Below are 20,336 nucleotides of genomic sequence, written 5' to 3'. Positions count from 1 at the left end.
GTTCAATGTGGAGAAGTGTGAGGTGATGCATTTTGGTAGGAAGAATATGGACAGACAATATAAAATAAGGGGTGAAATTTTGAAGGGGGTGCAGGAGCAGAAAGACCTGGGTGTATATGTGCATAGATCATTGAAGGTGGCAGGACAGGCAGAGAGAGCAGTTAATAAAGCATATAGTATCCTGGGCTTTATTAATAGGGCCATAGAGTACAAGAGCAAGGAGATTATGCTGAATTTATATAAGACACTCGTTAGACCTCAGCTGGAGTATTGTGTACAGTCCTGGGCACCACATTATAGGAAGGATATGAACACATGGGAGAGAGTGCAGAAGAGGTTTACAGGAATGGTTCCAGGGATGAGAAACTTCAGCTATGAAGATAGATTAGAGAAGTTGGGACTGTTCTCCTTGGAGAGAAGGCTGAGAGGAGACTTGATAGAAGTTTTCAAAATCATGAGGGGGCTGGACAGAGTAGATAGGGAGAAGCTGCTCCCACTCGTAAAAGAATCAAGAACGAGAGTTTAAAGTGATTTGCAAAAGAAGCAAATGTGACGTGAGAAAAAACTTTTTCACACAAGTGGTTCGAGTCTGGAATGCACTGCCTGGAAGTGTGGAGTAGGTTCAATCGAGGTGTTCAAGAGGGCATTGGATGATTATTTGAATAGAAACAAGGTGCAGGGAAAAGGCAGGGCAATGGTACTAGGTCGTAATGTTCATTTGGAGAGCCGGTGCAAACATGATGGGCCTCCTTCTGTGCCATTAAGATTCTGTGAAATCCTGGAGATGGACCCCTGCAGAAGACATCCGAGAGAAGATTCCAAAGCGAGTTATTAGACAATGGAGATTAGAAATCCTCATGTGAAAGAAGGAGTTCAGCGAGACCAGTTGGCTCGTGGTGTGACAAGTAACTAGGGTGGGGGGAGTTGATGAGAGATCCATAGCATCTGGCTGGGGTGACATCTGTCACTTGGTTTCAGAGTGTGGTGTGTCTGACCACAGATCGCCTATTGGTTTACATGAACGGTGTAATTACTGTGATCATGAGAGTATAAGATAGCTTTTGTAACTTGTGTTATCCTTACAAATCTGTATATATCTGTAAAGGTATAGTTGTGGGTGAAGGAGTATTGTAATATAGTTCATCTTTTCCTGTTTAATAAATGTCATATTCTTATGTTAAAAGTTCATCAGCTGACTCCTGTGACTCTGCTCAGTAGCCGCTCTCCTCGTATCTAACAAATAATAAAAGTTGGGATCTATCAAGCTGGGTTCCACCCTGGGATCAGGCTTATCCAGTTGTAACGTCAGCTGGGATCACAACAAAAAGGTAGAGTCTTTCAGAAAAGATGTGGAACCAAGGAGGCACTGTCCGCCTCTCTGGTGGCTGTAAAAGATTCCATGATACTGTTTCAGGGAAGACCAGGGATGTTCTCCCGAGAGTCCTGTCCAATATTCATCCCTCAACCAACATCATAAGGACAGGTTATTTGGTCACTGCTGTTTGTGGGAGCTTTCTGTGCTCAAACTGGCTGCTACCTTTCCTGCATCACAACCGTGACTATTCTTCAAGAAGCACTTCATATTGGCTGCACAGCACTCTTGGATGTCCTGAGATTGTGGTGAAAGGTGCTAATATAAACGCCAGTCTTTCTTTGACTGGCTATTGGGCAGTAGAGAGGCACTCCAGATCATAAGGGATTCAATGTCAAACTTACGGGAGTGACCAGCGACAGGAGTAACTAGCGACACTGAACCAGACAGAAGATCCACTCGGAAATCACAAAACAAGATGGATAATGGCCCCAGCTTTCCTGAAGCAAATGGATTCCAAAACACAAGATGGGGGGAATCTCTTAAGATGGAGGCAATGATTGCATGTCAACCCCTCACTTAAATTATGTTTAAAAAAAAATATTCATTCCAAAAAGGAAAAGCTGGTTTCAGTGAAAAGATATGCACCTTAGCATAATGTCTGATGGGGGAGGAAATTCTGGCAATACTATGTAAGCATAGACAGAACCACTACGGTGAATCAAATCAGAAACAGCTTGCAAGAGCATTCAGAGATGTACATTCATGATATTCTCCATATAAATATTTCTGAGCATTATATCAAGTGTCACTGTATCAGCCCTCATGATCTGAAATGAGACTGATGAATTATTCATGGCTTGGAATAGAAAAATATTAAAATAACTTTGAAGTGTCAAACTACCGCTGCGGTCTCAGGACACATTTACAGACCTGACTGAAGCTGTCGATCCATCTCTAACTCTCTTCCTTTCCTGGTTCTCTTGCCTTTTCTCCCCTTCAGCTGCAGCTCAGTTGGTGGCACTCTTACCCCCAGGTCAGAAGGTTATGGCTTCAAGTCCTGTTCCAAAGCCTGGTGCGCATAATCTGGGCTGACACCCCAGTGAGCGCTGAAGGAGTGCTGCACTCCCAGGGGTGGCCCCTTTTGAATAAACAACTCTGTCCGTCATCTCAGGCGGGTGTTTAAAAGATCCCATGGCAATACTTCGAAGAAGGGTTCTCCCTGATGTCCTGGCTGATAGCTAACTCCAGGCAACATCAACAAAGAAACCGATTAACTGGAGATTATCACATTACTGTTTGAGAGAGCTTGCTGTGTGAAAATTGGCTGCTGTGTTCCCTACACTATATTTATGGTGGCAATGTCACGAGACTAATTAGCCTGGGCCTCAGGATTATATATTGGGGTCATGGGTTCAAGTTTAACACAGCAGTTGGAAGCTGGAATAGAAAGCTAGTTTCAGTCATGGGATAATGACAAATACCATTAATTATTATAAAAACCCATCTGGTTCACTAATGTCCTTTAAGAAGGAAATCTGTCATTCTTACCTGGTCTGGCCTACATGTAACTCCAGACTGACAGTAACGTGGTTGACTATTAACTGCCCTCTGAAATGGTCTAGCAAGCGGCTCAGTTCAAGGGCAATTAGGGACGGGCAATAAATGCTAGCCTTGCCAGTGACACCCACGTTCAGCTAAAGAATTAAAAAAAGGGTGACCACATTTATAGAATGAGATACGTCATCCACTGTGAAGCCCAGGATTTCTAAGGTCATGAAAGGTGCCTTATAAACACAAGTCTTGCTCTTTTCCTTTATTTATCTTCATGGGCTTCTGTTGTCAAGGCGATCACATGCTCTCTGGCTTCCTCCCTCCTCTGGCCTTTTCCCCCCCAGTGGTCAATCCTCATGGGTGAGCAATCGCAGGGCATCACAGGCAAGTGTCCCCAGTCCTCCCAGGCAGAATAGGGTGATCCGAGCAACCAGCTCCGGAACACACTTCAACACATTCAAAGAACACGGCATAGAAGGAGGCCATTCAGCCCATCACACTGGGAATGTTGGCTTCTATGCACTGAATGCTTTATAAAACAATGGGCTGGGTTTAATGGAGGCAACTCTCGTCCATCTGCTGGAGATCCACCACTCAGGCATTAACTGGACAGCAGCAGGTCTTCCGCGGGGGTGGGGGATTGGCGGAGGGGAAGCGGGTGGCGGGGGGGGTGGGGGGGGGCAGAAGTCTTGCCCACCGATAGCTGCCAGCAGTTTCAATGAATGGCAGTGCCACCAGGAAAGCAGTGGCTGTTGTCAGTCCGACACCCACCCGAGACCCAGGACTGTCATGGGCCCAGGGCATGGGCGAGTCACAGGAGGGGAGGGGGTGGGGGAAGGGCAGTCGACAGCAAGGACTGGGGGTGGGGGGGGGTGCTGACTCCCAGCTACTCTCAAGCACCAACAGGCTGCACCTGTTAAACTAGGTTGGCTGCTTTTGAGGAGAGGTGGGGGGGGTAATCTTTGCCCCAAGCCCCACAGTTACACCCAGCCCATGTGATTAGCTGTGGCCTCCATGTCTAAGCCCCAATCCAGGTCAGTGCATAGTGTTTGGCCGGACACACCATCTAACTGTTGCGTAGGTCAAGTCAGCTTCTGGGAGAAGACAGCCTCTTCCAGTTCTTCCACATCCGGAGATCATCCTACTTTACAACAGTGACTACACTCCATTGGCCACAAGGTACTTTGGGATGCCCTGAGGTTGTGAGAGGTGCTTCTTGTTCTTCAGTAGCTCTTTGAACGAAGGGAGGGCCGACCCACAGCACCGCAACCTCCACCAAGGGGCAGGGGCACGGGAGCAGGGAGCAGGTCCCAGATCCACCCCAGCCCGAACGGGGAATCACACCTTGTGCTGTTGGCACCGATCTCCAATCTGGTCCACACTGGCCATCCAACCAACTGAGCCAAAAGTCCAAGTCGCTGTCGTAACATGCACTTTTAGTCAGGGCTATGGATAGCAATGATACGGGCTTCAGTGCTTTTTCCATCACATAGTTGACCAGGAATCTCTCTCACTCTTCCCACCTGCCCTTGATACATGTTGGGGGGATTTGCAGGCTGATAATCAACTTGCCCAACAAGTCCTGGAGTAAGGCTTGAACCCCAAGCTCCTGGCTCACATGGAGAGACACTACCCACTGCACCACAAGGCCTCCTAGTGAAAGGTGTATGCGAGCGGAAGGATTTCTTTTGAGTCCACTTCCTGAATAATTGCTCCTTGTGCCACGGGCCCTAACAGCACTGTGGGTGTACCCACACCACGTGGACTGCAGCGGTTCAAGAAGGCAGCTCACCACCACCTTCTCAAGGGCAATTAGGGATGGGCAGTAAATGCTGGCCCAGCCAGCGAAGCCCACATCCCATGAATGAATATATAAAAAGAAATGTGTGCAACAACTTTAGTTCTTCAAATCTTTCCCCTCCCTAGTCCCTTCAAAGTCCATCTTGAAAACACATTGATCCCACCAGGTTTTCAGTCAATGCTCTGGCCCACCACTTCCCAACCCCCGCCCCGCCCCCACACCCTCCCCACCCCCACTGCCGTGTCTTGGAACAACTTTTCAAAAAGATGCAGCATAAATGTGCTGCTTTCAACGTAAATGGGTACCGGGAGGGAACCCCTCAGCCATTTTACATCATTTCTCCGGGGGTATTCCTCCAACCTTTCCCACTAAAGTGACAGCAGAAGATCAGGGTTATCCTCGGAAGCTGAGGCGTTCCTCCCATGCTAAACTGATCTCACTGGGTTCATTTTTGGAGGCTCTGTAATCGTCCGGAACTTGGAAACCTTCATTCCCGAACGCCAGCCTCTCTGTCCATGAGCTCTGTTTTCTCACTTCACGTCTCCCGTTCGTTTGCGTTTACATAGAAGCCATACAACTAAAAAAAAAATGGTTGTCCAGCCCAACTAGTCCATGTTGGTGTCCGCGCTCCGCACAGGCAGTGTTTTGTAATTCAGATTTAGATGGATCTGTGCCTTAATCTGAGCTGATGCTGCAGTGCAGTACTGAGGGAGTGCTACACGGTCAGAGGTGCCTTCCTTTGAATAAAACGTTAAGCCCAGGCCCCGTCTGCCCTCAGGTGGATAAAAATGGTCCCATGGCACTACTTTGAAGTAGAGTATTGGAATTCTCCCTGGCACCCTCGTCAAATTTATCCCTCAACCAACATCACTAAAAAATAAAATTAGCTGGCCATGAAGGGGTGGTGGTAATGTCACTGGGTTAGTAATTTGGGTAAACCCAGGATGATTTCTCTCAGAATATGGGTTCAAATCCAACCAAGGCTCCTGGTGGAAGTTAAATTCCCTGAAGGATATTAGTGAACCAGATGGTTTTTTTTTACAACAACGGTTTCATGGTCATCAGACTTCATTCCAGATTTTTATTGAATTCAAATTTCACCATCTGCCGTGGCGGGATTCAAACTCAGGTCCCCAGAGCATTAAAAACAAAAAACTGCGGATGCTGGAAATCCGAAACAAAAACAGAAACAGAAATACCTGGAGAAACTCAGCAGGTCTGGCAGCATCGGCGGAGAAGAGCACAGTTGACGTTTCGAGTCCTCACGACCCTTCAACAGAACACCAGGTGTTCTGTTGAAGGGTCACGAGGACTCGAAACGTCAACTGTTCTGTTGAAGGGTCGTGAGGACTCGAAACGTCAACTGTTCTGTTGAAGGGTCGTGAGGACTCGAAACGTCAACTGTTCTGTTGAAGGGTCATGAGGACTCGAAACGTCAACTGTTCTGTTGAAGGGTCGTGAGGACTCGAAACGTCAACTGTTCTGTTGAAGGGTCATGAGGACTCGAAACGTCAACTGTTCTGTTGAAGGGTCATGAGGACTCGAAACGTCAACTGTTCTGTTGAAGGGTCGTGAGGACTCGAAACGTCAACTGTTCTGTTGAAGGGTCGTGAGGACTCGAAACGTCAACTGTTCTGTTGAAGGGTCGTGAGGACTCGAAACGTCAACTGTTCTGTTGAAGGGTCGTGAGGACTCGAAACGTCAACTGTGCTCTTCTCCGCTGATGCTGCCAGACCTGCTGAGTTTTTCCAGGTATCTCTGTTTCTGTTTTTGTTCCCAAGAGCATTACCCTGGGTCTCCGGAATACTAGTCCAGTGACAACACCACTATGGCACCGCCTCCCCACCAAATGGCGACTATGACAACTATCATCGATTGTGGTAAAAACCCATCTGGTTCACTAATGTCCTTTAGGGAAGGAAATCTGCCGTGCTTACCTGGTCTGGCCTACACGTGTCTCCAGACCCACAGCAATGTGGTTGACTCTTAACTGAAATGGCCTAGTAAGCCACTCAACTCAAGGGCAATTCAGGATGGGCCAACAAATGCTGGTCTTGCCAGTGACACCCACATCCCATGAAAGAATTTTTTTAAAAATCACATTGCTGTTAAGGTGATCTTGCCATGTGCGAGTTGGCTGCCATATTTCCTACATTATAACAGTGGCTGCACTTCAGAAGCCCTTCACTGGCTGTACAGTACTTTGAGGCACCCCAAGCTTGTGAAAGGCTCTATATAAATGCAAGTTGGTCCTCACTCTACGAAGGGTCTAAACACAGAAGGGTGCTCAAATGTGTTAGCGACTGTGGGCTACACCAAGGGAAATATCCTCAGTCAGCGTTCCTGTTTCCGATAGCTATCCATCATTCCTATTGTGAACACAAGAAATAGGAGGAGGTGTGGACCACTCGGCCCATCGAGCCTGTTCCGCCCATTCAATACGATCCTGGCTGATCAAGGGCTTCAATACCATTTTCCCGCCTGCTCCCCATATCCCTCGATTTCCTCGAGAGACCAAAAATCTGTCTATCCCGCCTTATCAACCTTTAAAATTAATAATATTATTATTATCAAATGGACTCAATGCTGGAGCGCCCACAACCACCTGGGGGTAGAGGATACCAAAAATGCGCAACCCTTTAATTGAGTGAAGTAATTTCTCCTCGCCTCAGCCCCTTACCCTGAGACCCTGCCCCACTGAACAGTATGTGGTTTCAGTGAAAAGATGGCAGGGTCTACGGTCAAATGGGACGCCAATTCATAATCGGATGTCATGCAAGATGCGGTGATCTCCAACTCCGTGGGGCCATGAGGAGAAGAGAGGGGGGTCACAAGCCAGAAAGAAAAAACGCGCACTCAGCATAATGAAGGCAGAGTTGAAAACGATTTGCTGCGAAGCCAAATCAAGATGGCGGTTTGTAAGCAATGGCCCAAATCTTGCTGGAACGTGACACCCTCACTTCATAGTGCAAATGCTCGATTTTATTCCACCCCCCCAACTCCTCACCCTTCCATTGCCACAGAAGGCTGTGGAGGCCAGGTCATTGAGTGTATTTAAGACTGAGACAGTTAGGTTCTTGACTGGTAAGGGGATCAAAGGTTACGGGGAGAAGGCGGGAGAACGGGGTTGAGAAACTTATCAGCCATGATTGAATGGCGGAGCAGACTCGATGGGCTGAAGGGCCTAATTTCTGCTCCTATGTCTTATGGTCTTATGGTCTTCCGCTTGAGGAAATTTTGCGCCAATTGCTGGAGATGTAAGCTGATAACGAGGGCCACAGGGGCCTCGGTAAAACAATTGGACCAACAACAACCTACCTCCCTAGCTCATGAGTCTTTCCGAATGAGAAAGAAAAAGTGACGGCCGAAGAAAATGGGGTGAACCAAATCAGGCGCAGAAAGAGAGTTAGAGAGGAAAGAAGGACTGGTTTGAGAGTGAGAAAAGTTTTAAAAAAACAAATAAAAATCAAATTTTGTTTTGTAATAAGTAGTCATTTGGTAGTACAGAACTTTGAGTGTTGCTGAAAGCATCCTGTCTTGCACTCAACAGGACCATTCGCACGAAAGTGCCAATGTCTGGGGAAACAGCATTTTTATACTATGAGAGAAGAGAGTGCCGACTGGTTGGCAAGTGCATTCTGATTGGTAGAAGAAACATTGCCATGGGGAATGCACCAGTTGACGGTGACCGACAGTTAACTGCCAAGCATTGTTTGAAATTTAAACCGAGCAGCTTGACTCTGATCGGTCAAGACATCTCCCTGGGGAATGAACCAGTGAATGGCTGTCACTTATTTTGTTCAGCTGAAACAGCCGCAATGTGTGCACATGTTCTTTCTGTCTGCAAAGAACAGGGCCTTGTGTATTCATGCAAGTAGCTTCCGGTACACACAAAATGCACCACACTGCGAGCCCAACCAACAATCTTAAATTGGTCATCAGTGTAATTCTTAGCACACTGAGGATTATTTAGCAAATGTTATCCAATCGCGGAATCACAGCTAATGTTGGACACTGTGTTTCGGGTTTTGCGAGCAGGGGCTGGTTGGGTTTGGTCTGTACCCTGCCCATTGTGAACAGTGGCTGGGACATGCTGTTTGATACAATCCGCCAGTCTTTGGGATGTACGGCCTACATACCCAGCATCACACCGGCACTGAAATTCATATACCACATTACTCATTTGTGTGATAGGCAGAACGTCTTTTTGACTTGACGGCAGCATCCTGTTAGTGGTGAATTCCGCTCATGTTGCTACTGCATAGTGGCAGCGTGAAACAGCTAGCTTCACCTGTTGCTCAAATCTTTGATATACCTTGCTCTTCCAGGGTAATCTGAGGTAGGCTGGGCACTTTTCAGGGCTGAAAGTGACGGCCTTAGGCCCCTTCATGAGTTTGCGCGATATACAGTGAGAAATGATGTGATCAGAGTAGCCATTATCCTGCAGGATGCCTTTGATGCGCCTATTTCAGCATCGAGCTTGCATGGTGAGCAAATGGCTCAGGCCCTATTGATGAGGCTGCCGACAGGATCGATCTTATAGCGTGTGGAACTGCAAGAATCCCAACGCGTCTATTGACCAGTGAAGGTAGGCTTGCGGTGGAGAACCCGCTGACAGATTTTTTTCAACGACTACATCAAGGAAAGGAAGCTCATTTGACTGCTCCACTTCAGAAGGTCAATTTGAGCGCAGGATGGAGCCCATTAAGAAATGTAATCATTTCCTTGCATGCAGCTGCGAATGTCACAGTGCCAGTGTGAGGCTAGACCGTATTGTCCAAAGGACAGGCAGATCGTATCAAACAGCATGGTCCCTTCCGCTGCTCGCAACGGGCAAGGTGCAGACCATGCTTAACCACCCCGTGACGTGGGCATCTTCTTCCGCGTGCCAGGCCAACAAAAAAAGTCTCTTTTTTCCGCCAACACTCAGTTGTAATCGTCTTGAAGAATAACGTAGGGATGAGACTTCTTGGCTTAAGTTGTTCCCATTCAGGACTAGGGAGGCTCAATGGCCAGATTACCCCAGTAATCTAAATCACGTCTTTAAGCGGGTCCTTACGCTGTTAAGTGCTAGCCCCTAAATTTCCGCAGCAGATTTAATTGGCAAGTAACATGCAAACCGCAGCAATATCTCGAAACTGACAGGGAAATCGTCGGCGAGCTGTAGCTTCTGCGAGGCTAATGACGAAGCCGCACAAATTACTCAGCATCGCGCGCGGCATTTCACGATTTGCGGGTTGCCTCTTCCTGGGCCGCACATTGCTGGCCGATTCGTACATCAACGGCGGCGCCAGTAAACTCACCAGTACCACGGCAGAACGTTCGAACTTTTGAGGTCTGAGGGCCGTGTATAGCTGCGCATTCACTGCTGCTGTCTCGCTATCTTTCTGTTCCCTAATTATTTCAGGAGCCAACTTAAATCTGGGTCGGGGATCTCTGTTAGTGCCTCTCCCGCACACGTTCAAAAAGGAAAGCCACGGCCCAAAAGACAGGGGATCGCGCACCGGTGGAAGGATCCGTCACCCTGAGTGGGGAGGGAGTCAAGAACGTCACCGGGAAATGCGGCATGGATTTGTAACGTGTTTGTTATTTGCGGGGAGATATAAAGCACATTCCATTTGAACATGGAGCTTTATCATTTAGCTCGATGGGGTGAACAGAGGAAACTCTCAGGAGTTATTTAATTGTGGCGCCGGAGGTTGTCCAGCAGAGCTGAGGCATCAATAGCACTGTGGGTAAGCAAGCAGCACGGTAAGGGACAAAAAAGGCTTTGCAAATCAAATTCACGATAAAAAGGGTCATTTTACATTTACATAGCACCTTTCACGACCCCAGGCCGTCTCAAAGCGCTTCACAGCAATGAAGTACTTCTTGAAGTGTGGTCATTGTTGTAATGTCGAAAACACAGCAGCCAATTTGTGCACAGCAAGCTCCCACAAACAGCAATGTTACCACAGCGATGATAGGATGTCTTGTGGGGACGTTGAGTGAGGGATGGACGTTGACCAGGACGCCAGAGAGAACTCACCTGCTTTTCTTCAAAACGATGCCGTGGGATCTTTCACTTTCCCCTAACAAGGCAGAAATGTTGAGGGAAACCATATATTACAGGCCCGGTTTGATGCTGTTGTTGCTCCGCCCAGGTGTACCCATTAACGAATCACTATAAGGTTCGTACAGAATACTGGGACTGCGGCAGGAAACAAATGGTTAGTTGGGGGAAGATGGTGGGCACATTCCTGCAATATCTCACCACAACTTAAGACTCGAGCTTTTTACGATTTACTTGGATGAGAAAGGGAAAATTCACGATTACACGATCTTGGTGTGGAGCGTTGCTCATCAGCAACATTTTTACAGAACCTCACACACCTGTAAGGGCAGACCATGTAAGGACAGATTTCCTTTCCTATAGGGCATTTGTGAACCCGGTGAACTTTTATACCAAAATATGGTATGGTCACCATTGCTAACACTAACTTCATGTTTCAGATGTATTTAATTTATAATAGCGGGATTTGAACCCATGGCTCTGCAGCATTAGTCCAGGCTGCTATTGGTACATACCACTGCTACCATTCCTGTAACACACTAGGCACATGTGTTTTGATTTTATTCATTCATAGGATGTGAGCCTCACTAACTAGGCCAGTATTTACTTCCTGTCCCTAATTGTCCTTGAGAAGGTGGTGGTGAGCTGCCTTCATGAACCACTGCAGTCCATGTAGCGTAGGTACACCCACTGTGCTGTTAGGGAGTTCCAGGGTTTTGACCCAGGACAGTGAAGGAACGGCGATATATTTCCAAGTCAGGATGGTGAGTGACTTGGAGGGGAACTTCCAGGTGGTGGTTTTCCCATCTATCCGCTGCCCTTGTCCTTCTAGATGGTAGTGGTCGTGGGTTTGGATGGTGCTGGCAAAGGAGCTTTGCTGAGTTGCTGAAGTGCATCTTGTAGATGGTACACACTGCTGCTACTGTGCATCGGTGTAAGTGGACGTTGAAGGTGGTCGATGGAGTTCCAATCAAGTGGACTGCTTTCTCCTGGATGGTGTCAAGCTTCTTGACTGTTGCTGGACCTGCACTCATCCAGGCAAGTGGGGAGTATTCCATCACACTCCTGACTTGTTCCTTGTAGATGGTGGACAGGCTTTGGGGAGTCAGGAAGTGAGTTACTCATCGCAGGATTCCTAGCCTTTGACCTTCTCTGGTAGCTACAATATTTATATGGCTGGTCCAGTTCAGTTTCTGGTCAATGGTAACCCCTAGGATGTTAATAATGTTGTTTGTATGGAATGTTTGTAAAATTAATTCCAAGGAGTAAATAGCCAAGCATCTTAATGAAGGCTGTGGAAACAAAATATACATCAAATGTTTAATGGGAGACTGACCCAGAAGGTTCAAAATCCATACCACAATGCAGGCCAAACAAGCCAAAGTGAAACTTCAGTTGCGTGGATAGATTGGTGAAGATGGGGCTGTTCTCCTTGGAGATGAAAAGGTTGAGAGGCGATTTGATAGAGGTGTTCAAAATCATGGAGGTGGCTGTACAGGAGTAGAGAGAAAGGAACCATTCCCATTACCTGCCAGGTTAAACCAACTCCACTTGACTGAACAGGCACCCTCCAGCATTCCCACACAGAGCGCAGAAGTGAAATGGAACATATTTCAAGACACCATCTCCAACACCGTGCTCTCAGCATATGGGAAGCAAGAGTGGAAAAATGGTGACGGGTTCCATCACAGTGATGTTAGCCTTGAACTAGTCATTGAAGCCCAGCAGTCCACTCTTGGACTCAACTGGAGTATTGTGTCCAGTTCTGGGCACCATGCTTTAGGGAGGAGGTGAAGGCAGCAGAGAGAGTGCAGAAAAGATTCCAGGAATGAGAAACTTCAGTTACGTAGATAGATTGAAGAGGTTGGGACTGTTTTCCTTGGAGAAAAATTTAGGAGGAGATCTGATAGAGATAGTCAACAATCATGAGGGGTCTGGACAGAGTAGATGGAGAGAAACTGTTCCCATTGGTGGAAGGATCGAGAACCAGGGGGCACAGATTTAAGGTAATTGGCAAAAGCAGCAGTGGAGACCTGAGTAGAAACGGTTTCCACATAGCGAGTGGTTAGGATCTGGAATGCGCTGCCTGAGTGTGTGGTGGAGGCAGGTTCAATCGTACATATGAACATATGAATTAGGAGCAGGAGTAGGCCATTTGGCCCCTTGAGCCTGTTCTGCCATTCAATAACATCATGGTTCATCTGACTGTGGTCTCAACTCCCCTTTCCTTCCTACCCCCTATACTCTTTTACTCCTTTGTCAATCAATCAATTGAGGCACTTAGTCGGGAATTGGGTCACTACCTGGAGAGGAAGTGTGTGCAGGGCTACAAGGAGAGGGCCAGGGAGTGGCACTAGGTAAACCCCTCCTGCGGAGAGCCAGCGCAGACATGACAGGCTGAATGGCCTCCTTCTGTGCTATGACCATTCCGTGATTAATTACAAGAGGGATCCAAGCGAGAAGGCTCTGAATCCACTTAGAGTGACTCAAAATAAAAAGTCCAACAAAGCTGCTAGGCGGTGTGCCAATGACTACTGATTGCAACTCTGCCAGAACACCCAGGTTCCTTTTGACAGAGGGAACGCGAGGGGCATGTACAAAGGGGCCAAAAAGGCAACAGGCGCATCAGTAAAGAAAACAGCTTCATGGCCAGGGAGGTCATCGCCAACGGCAATAAACAGTTACAGAGGTGGGTGGAACACTGCCTCGAGTTGTACTTTAGGGAGAATACTTGCTGGGGAAGCTCGCTGCACCGGAGGAAGCCTGCCTGTCATGGTAGAACTGGGCGTGGGAGGATAGTAAAGCTACTTGCCACGGACAACGCTCCAGGTGCTGATGCGAAACCACCTGAACTCATCCAGAATGGGAAGCCAGCACTCCAGGAACACAGGGCGTGCTTGATGCAAAGATTGTGACCCTGCACAAGCTCAGGGGTGACTACAGTGTTTGTCACAACTATCGGGGGCATCGCCCTGCTGAGCATCATGGGAAAAGCATTGGCCCATGTTCCCCTTGTCAGGCTGCAGATCCTGACAGAGCGCATCTATCCTGAATCCCAGTGTGGTTTCGGGACTGGGAGGCCTACAATTGACATGACCTTCTCAGTCCAGCAGCTGATAGAGGAATGTCATGAACAAGGGAATGGCGGGAGGGGATCATTAGAAACTGTGTGAAAACTGTGGGCAAACAAATTCCATTTAATCATGATCAGTCTATACTAATGAGAAGCCTGTTCTAGCTTTTAATTAAAACATCTACCTGCAAACAGCGAGAGAGAGAGAGAGAATTATTACACAGGCAAAACCTATTATAAATGTGGACACAGGAATTTGTAATGGGCAGAAGTTAACACAACTGGTGGTAAGGTGTGAGAATATTGGAAATGTGTAGAGTTGTAAGATTTAATTCAGTATTTGTTTGAGAGATAGACAGAGAGCACCAGACAGTGGGCACAGTGGGCAGAATTCTACAGCCCTGTCGTAGCAGAGAAGGGACTGTAAAATCCCGCTGGCATAGTAAAACTCCGCTCAATGTGCAGGGTCTTGTTTACGTTGGTCTCAGACAGAGCATACCGGAGAGTAGGTGGGAGGTTTATTTTGTTTAAATCAAATAGGACATCTCACCGCTCTCGGGGAAGTACAGAGTGTTCTTTATTTTTGTATTACTGTGCAAGCAGGTCAATCAATACTGACTGAACTGATGAGTGCATCCAATCAGATTGGTGCTTTATATTTTCACTTCAATTTATGCTGTAACACTTGTTGTCCTATGGGTATAAAAATCATGTGAAGACTAACGCACGGAAAGAGGTGGTTTGGCCAATTACACCAATAGCATATTTTTGCTTGTGGCTTGTTCTTCAAGAGCTAAATGCTCTTTTCCCTGCAAATTCTTCCTACCTTTTTCTATTCTCCATCTTGAAATACTTATCAGTCTTTGCCTCAATAGTACCTCAAATTCCACTAACCATCATTTCGTTGCCTACCCAGGGCAGTGCCCTCGGCCCAACCATCTTCAGCTGCTTCATCAACGAACTTCCTTCCATCATAAGGTCAGAAGTGGGGATGTTCGCTGATGATTGTACAACGTTCAGCACCATTCGCGACTCCTCAGATACTGAAGCAGTCCATGTCCAATTGCAGCAAGACCTGGACAATATCCAGTCTTGGGCTGTCAAGTGGCAAGTAACATTCATACCACACAAGTGTCAGGCAATGACCGTCTCCAACAAGAGAGAATCTAACTGTTGCCCCTTGATGTTCAATGGCATTACCATCACTGAATCCCCCACCATCAGCATCCTGGGGGTTACCATTGACCAGAAACTGAGCTGGGCTAGCAATATATAAATACTGTGGCTACAAGAGCAGGTCAGAGGTTAGAAATCGTGCGACGAATACCACTTCCTGACTCCCCAAAGCCTGTCCACCATCTACAAGGCACAAGTCAGGAGTGTGATGGAATACTCCCCACTTGCCTGGAATGAGTGCAGCTCCCACAACACTCAAGAAGTTTGACACTATCCAGGACAAAGCAGCCCACTTGATTAGCACCCCTTTCACAAACGTTCACTCCCTCCACCACTGATACATAGTGGCAGCAGCGTGTACCATCTACAAGATGCACTTCAGCAACTCAGCAACGCTCTTTAGATAGCACCTTCCAAACCAATGACTGCTACCATCTAGAAGGGCAAGGACAGCTGGTAGAGGGGAACATCATCACCCCAGAAGGTCCCCGCCATGCCACTCACCATCTTGGAAATATATCGCCGTTCCTTCACTGCCGCTGGGTCAAAATCCCGGAACTCCCTCCCTAACAGCACTGTGGGTGCACCTACACCACATGGACTGCAAAAAGGCAGCTCACCATCACCTTCTCAAGGGCAATTAGGGATGGGCAATAAATGCTGGCCCGGCCAGCGAAGCCCACATCCTGTAAATGAATATTAAAATCCACTCCTAATTTCTACCTTCTAACCAGTGTGCCCCAGGTGTTTGAACCCCTCTCTATACAGAATAACTTTACGCACTCCCCTCATATAATTTGTTTAAGTTTCATTGAGGTCCTCTCAAAGTATTCTTCAAACAGAACAATCCCAGAAAGAGACAAAGAAAGGAAAGCACATAGCAGCCAATGAAGTCATGTCTGAAGTGCAGTCACTGTCGTAATGTGGGAAATGCAGCAGCTAACTTGTGCACAGCAAGATCCAACAAACAGCAAGATGATGATGTTGGTTGAGGGATAAATAGTGGCTGGGATTTTCCCCTGCTCTTGATCAATATAGTGCCACGGGACCTTTCACACCCGGGGCCTGGGTTTAATATCTCACTCAGACAGTGCAGTACCTCTGACAGTGCAGCACTAAAGGTTTTGTGCTCCAGTCTCAGAGTGGGACTTAACCCACAATCTTCTAGTCCAGGCACTCACTGCTCTGTGGGAAAAGAACCATCAACACCCAGTCTATTCCTACATGGATATGGTTTATGCACATATTCCCTGGTCCTCCCAATCTTTTTAAGCTGGGGATGCTATCCTGCCCTTTAATTATTTTACATACCTCTACCAGGCCTTCCTAGCCCATAGATAATATCAATTTCCTTTACACCATGTCAGCGTGGTTGAGGTTCTTTAAACTGGGACTCGTTCTTGCAGCTCTCGCCCGAGCTTTTCCCTCGGTCACAGCATCACGCTGTGCGTTTGGGGGCGGAGGGGGTGGGGAAACTAAAACTTGAAGGCGATTAAAATCAAAATGTCTGGCACCGCCCTTTAGTTTGTGTGCGTGAGTTTTATTATCATTTCGCAATCCCCTACTCAGAAGTAGGTCAAACGAGTTGGTGACGAGTAGCATCTGTTCCTATCTGGCCACCGCCTGAGATGCCATATGGTGATGAGGGAGATATGCCATTCAGCTGAACACACTGGCAACGTGCAACAGGCAGACTAGCAGTGCGGTTCAGACTCGCTTTGAACTGTCCGGCCCTAAAACCTTCAGGGAGCCCCGTGTTTCCGAGTCCGATCTCTCGCGCATCCCTGATTTCTATCGCTCAGCGTTGGCGGCCGTGCTTTCAGCTGCCCAGGCCTCAAGACCTGGAATCCCCTCCATCTCTACCTTTAGGATGCTCCTTAAAACCTGCCTCTTTATCTGCCAAGCTTTTGGTCAGGTCTCAACATCCCCTTACGTGTTTCGGTGTCACATTTTTGTCCGACTATGTTCCTGTGAACAGCTCACTGCATTATAGATGCTATATCAATGCAAGCTATTTTTTTTAAAAATTCATTCATAGGGTGTGGGCTTCGCTGGCTGGGCCAGCATTTATTGCCCACCCTTAGTTGCCCTTGGGAAGGTGGGGGTGAGGCTGCCTTCTTGAACCGCTGCAGTCCATGTGGTGTAGGTACACCCACAGTGCTGTTAGGGAGGGAGTTCCAGGATTTTGACCCAGCGACAGTGAAGGAACGGCGATATATTTCCAAGTCAGGATGGCGAGTGGCTTGGAGGAGAACTTCCGGGTGGTGGTGTTCCCATGTATCTGCTGCCCTGGTCCTTCTAGGTGGTAGTGGTCGTGGGTTTGGAAGGTGCTGTCGAAGGAGCCTTGGTGACTTCCAGCAATGCGTCTCATAGATGGTACACACACTGCCTCAGGGGTAAAAAGGCCTACCCCATGACGCTTGGGAAACAAATCATTTTGAAAAGCTGCTGTGGCTAAGCCAACAACCCTTCCAACCATTCACGCACCATTATAATGGAAGCCAAGTGGCTGACATAAGAACATTTGTGCGCACGGACACATTACACATCATGGACTTCACTGCCCCCCTTCGCGCGTTTACACAACAATTGACTGAAGTCGGGGCACGCCAAGCTCCCAGGCCGGGATTCTCCCTTCCAATTGGTTGGTCCTGATTGAAGAAGTTTAGACGATTCACATTGTTGGTTCGCTCACTAGGCCATACAGTTGAGGGAGACTAGTCCCAGCTCAGCATTATAGACTAATAGATGGAAGGCCCCTCATAAAATGTCCAGAGATGAAACCCAGTGCAGCTGAGGAACAGGCAAGGTTGGCCGACAATTATTAATTCACCTCAGTGAACTCGTGAAATTAAAAGGACACTTACTTACCAGACAATTGATGACTAACCTTTAAACGCAAAGCATTAAATCAATACCGTTAATGATCATTGTTCCTCTTAAACTCAAGGAATAATACGCTGTCCTAAATGCTGTTGGTGCAGTGCAATCCCAGCTGAACTATACATCATGAATTTGGATGCTCACTCTGTACAATTTTCCAATCATCCATGATGTTCGGAGCATAGAAGCTTAGAAATTGCTAGATGAATAATAACCACAGTCTACCTAGTTTGCCTTCTACCATTTTTGATAGTCACACACAGTCCATGACAATGGGAGTTATCGACTAACCACAGCAATCAACCCCCATCAATTAGTCTAGGACAAACACATATACACAGAGGAAAATCACAAAAGTTATCTGTTCCTCCCAAGCCTGTCCCACTTACTACATCTCCCAAATTAATCATCTTATATAATATTCTAATACACCTTGTCCTAGAGTCACAAAGTTCCAGATTCCGCTCCAGGGCTTGAACACAAACATCGAGGCTGACCTTCCCAGTGCAGTGCTGAGGGAGTGCTGCACTGTTGGAGGTGCCATCTTTCAGATGGGGCATTAAACAGGAGACCTGATCTGCCCCGCTCGGGTGGATGCAAAAGATCCCGTGGCACTATTTTAAAGAGGAGCAGGGGAGTTCTCCCCGGTGTCCTGCCCAATATTTATCCGTCCACCGGTAATCACAAAAGCAGATTCTCCGGCCATTATCACGTTGCTGTTGGTGGGAGCTTCCTTTGCAAAAAATGGACGATTGCGTTTCCTACAGCAGTGGCTACCCTTCAAAGGGGCTTCGTTCGCGATGTCCCGTGGATGTGAAAAGTGCAAGCTTTTTTAAAACAGTCCCCTCAACGAGCCCCTTTTTTTTAAAAAAAAATAATCCAAAACATTGCGCATCATTCTCAGAAGCAGCCTCAATTTTTCCCAAAGAGCCTCTATTTAATATCCCTGGACACTATCTCCATTGAGATAAAAGGCTACCACAGTTAGTAACCAGCATGAAACAAACCAATCAAATCTCTTTTTCTTTCCTCAAAGCCAGCGTTGATGAAGCAGTAACTAGCCTCGATCAAATCGTCAAAAACAAGCTGGCGGATTTGTTGGAGCGGCAAATTTTATCCGCCCCACAGCTACATGCACCTCGCCAATGCGAAGGAAAAAACACACATCGACCACGACAAAGTCTTCAAAGCCGTTTAAAGGTTTTCGTGGGGAGAGCAGGTACATCGTAACAAGATAACCTTACAGTTACGCCGTGTAAAATTTGCTCTGGAAAGAGCAGTTGTTACCTCAGGAGAGTTCCCTCGGAGAACGGGTAGCCCTCGGTGTTTCAGGCCGTGTACTCAGCCCGTCGTCCAGGGGAATATCTGGAATAGGTGAAAGAGGTGGTTACATATAATGGAGGACGGGGAATAGGAAGCTTCTTATTATAGCACGGTATAGCCTTAAAACCGTCTTGCACAAAGTCTACAACCTTTCCCCGTAAAAAATGGACATATCCTATTGGGAACCTGTCCGGTCTATGTTGTCCCAAGAGGGGCGTCATTTCTTGGGCCTGTCCGTTATGTTTTGCTTGTGCCCCAGGGATTGAGCCCGCTCTCCTAGGGGCTGAGTTTAATGATGACTCCAGGGGTGGGACACGTAGCAGGTGGGGTGAGTTATTTATGCGGGAGCTGAAATTTTGAAATTACAACGACGGGTTCAGGCTGAAAAATTAAGTCGGTCGCATGGTAGTCGAGCCTCACGCCATCCCGTGGCTGGCGTTATATATTTTATATCTCAAAGCTATGCAGAGATGACACCAGTGTTGTGTTATTATACTGATGTAATGCCTTGGGCTTATTTACTGTACAAGGCACAAGACGCCAATTGCTCATGGGGGACTGAGTTAGCACGGGGGTTCATTTATTAAGACTAGGCACATGAGAAGAGTTACGCGTCAGAGCTGTGTGTGCACAGCTCAAAGCAAAAGTGAAACTAAGGCCGGATCACATGACACATTTCCCTTCTGATGATGTCATGCTGCTACCCCTTAAAGGCAATTACAACAAGGGGCAGAATTTTGCCGTTGACGTGCGGGGGCGGGGACCGCACGCACACGCGTAAAACGACGCGCGGTGATGTCGGGCGAGCGTCCCGATGTCACCGCGCGCCATCGCGATATTTCATCGGTGGGCGTGTGTTGATCTCCGATGCGCGCCCGCCTTTAATTAACGGGCCGCTTAAAACCCTTGAGGCGCCAATCGATGGCAATTTTTCCGCACTCGTGCGATCTTCAGGTCAGCGCACAGACACAACGGGCAGGTGGGTAGGACACATTTGTCTCAACCTCATCCACGGGCAGGATAAGAGGGCTCAGTGGGGTCGCAAGTGTACTCAGTCAAATATGGATTTTTTTAAGTTACTGATACTTGCCTGTGTGATCTGCAAGACTTCAAAACGCATACCAGCTGCTTGGTCTGGACTCACAACCTTCAGGTCAGCACT

At 47.5% G+C, this 20,336-nt stretch overlaps 1 protein-coding gene across 2 annotated transcripts in view; it reads right to left on the bottom strand.

Annotated features, from left to right (window-relative positions):
- LOC144675995 (pituitary adenylate cyclase-activating polypeptide type I receptor-like) overlaps positions 1-19,220 on the bottom strand; it is a 189,902-nt gene extending 170,682 nt beyond the window's left edge. For both annotated transcript variants that reach the window (XM_078536516.1, XM_078536524.1), the window contains exon 1: positions 19,139-19,220. The gene's annotated coding sequence lies outside the window, so the exon portion shown is untranslated. The remainder of the gene's footprint in view (positions 1-19,138) is intronic.
- Positions 19,221-20,336: the final 1,116 nt, after the last annotated feature.

The sequence above is a fragment of the Cetorhinus maximus genome, chromosome 3 (genome assembly GCF_964194155.1).
Source record: "Cetorhinus maximus chromosome 3, sCetMax3.hap1.1, whole genome shotgun sequence".
NCBI lineage: Eukaryota > Metazoa > Chordata > Chondrichthyes > Lamniformes > Cetorhinidae > Cetorhinus > Cetorhinus maximus.
The sequence above is the reverse complement of the archived record's forward strand: the minus strand, read 5'-3'. Positions and strand labels throughout refer to the sequence as shown.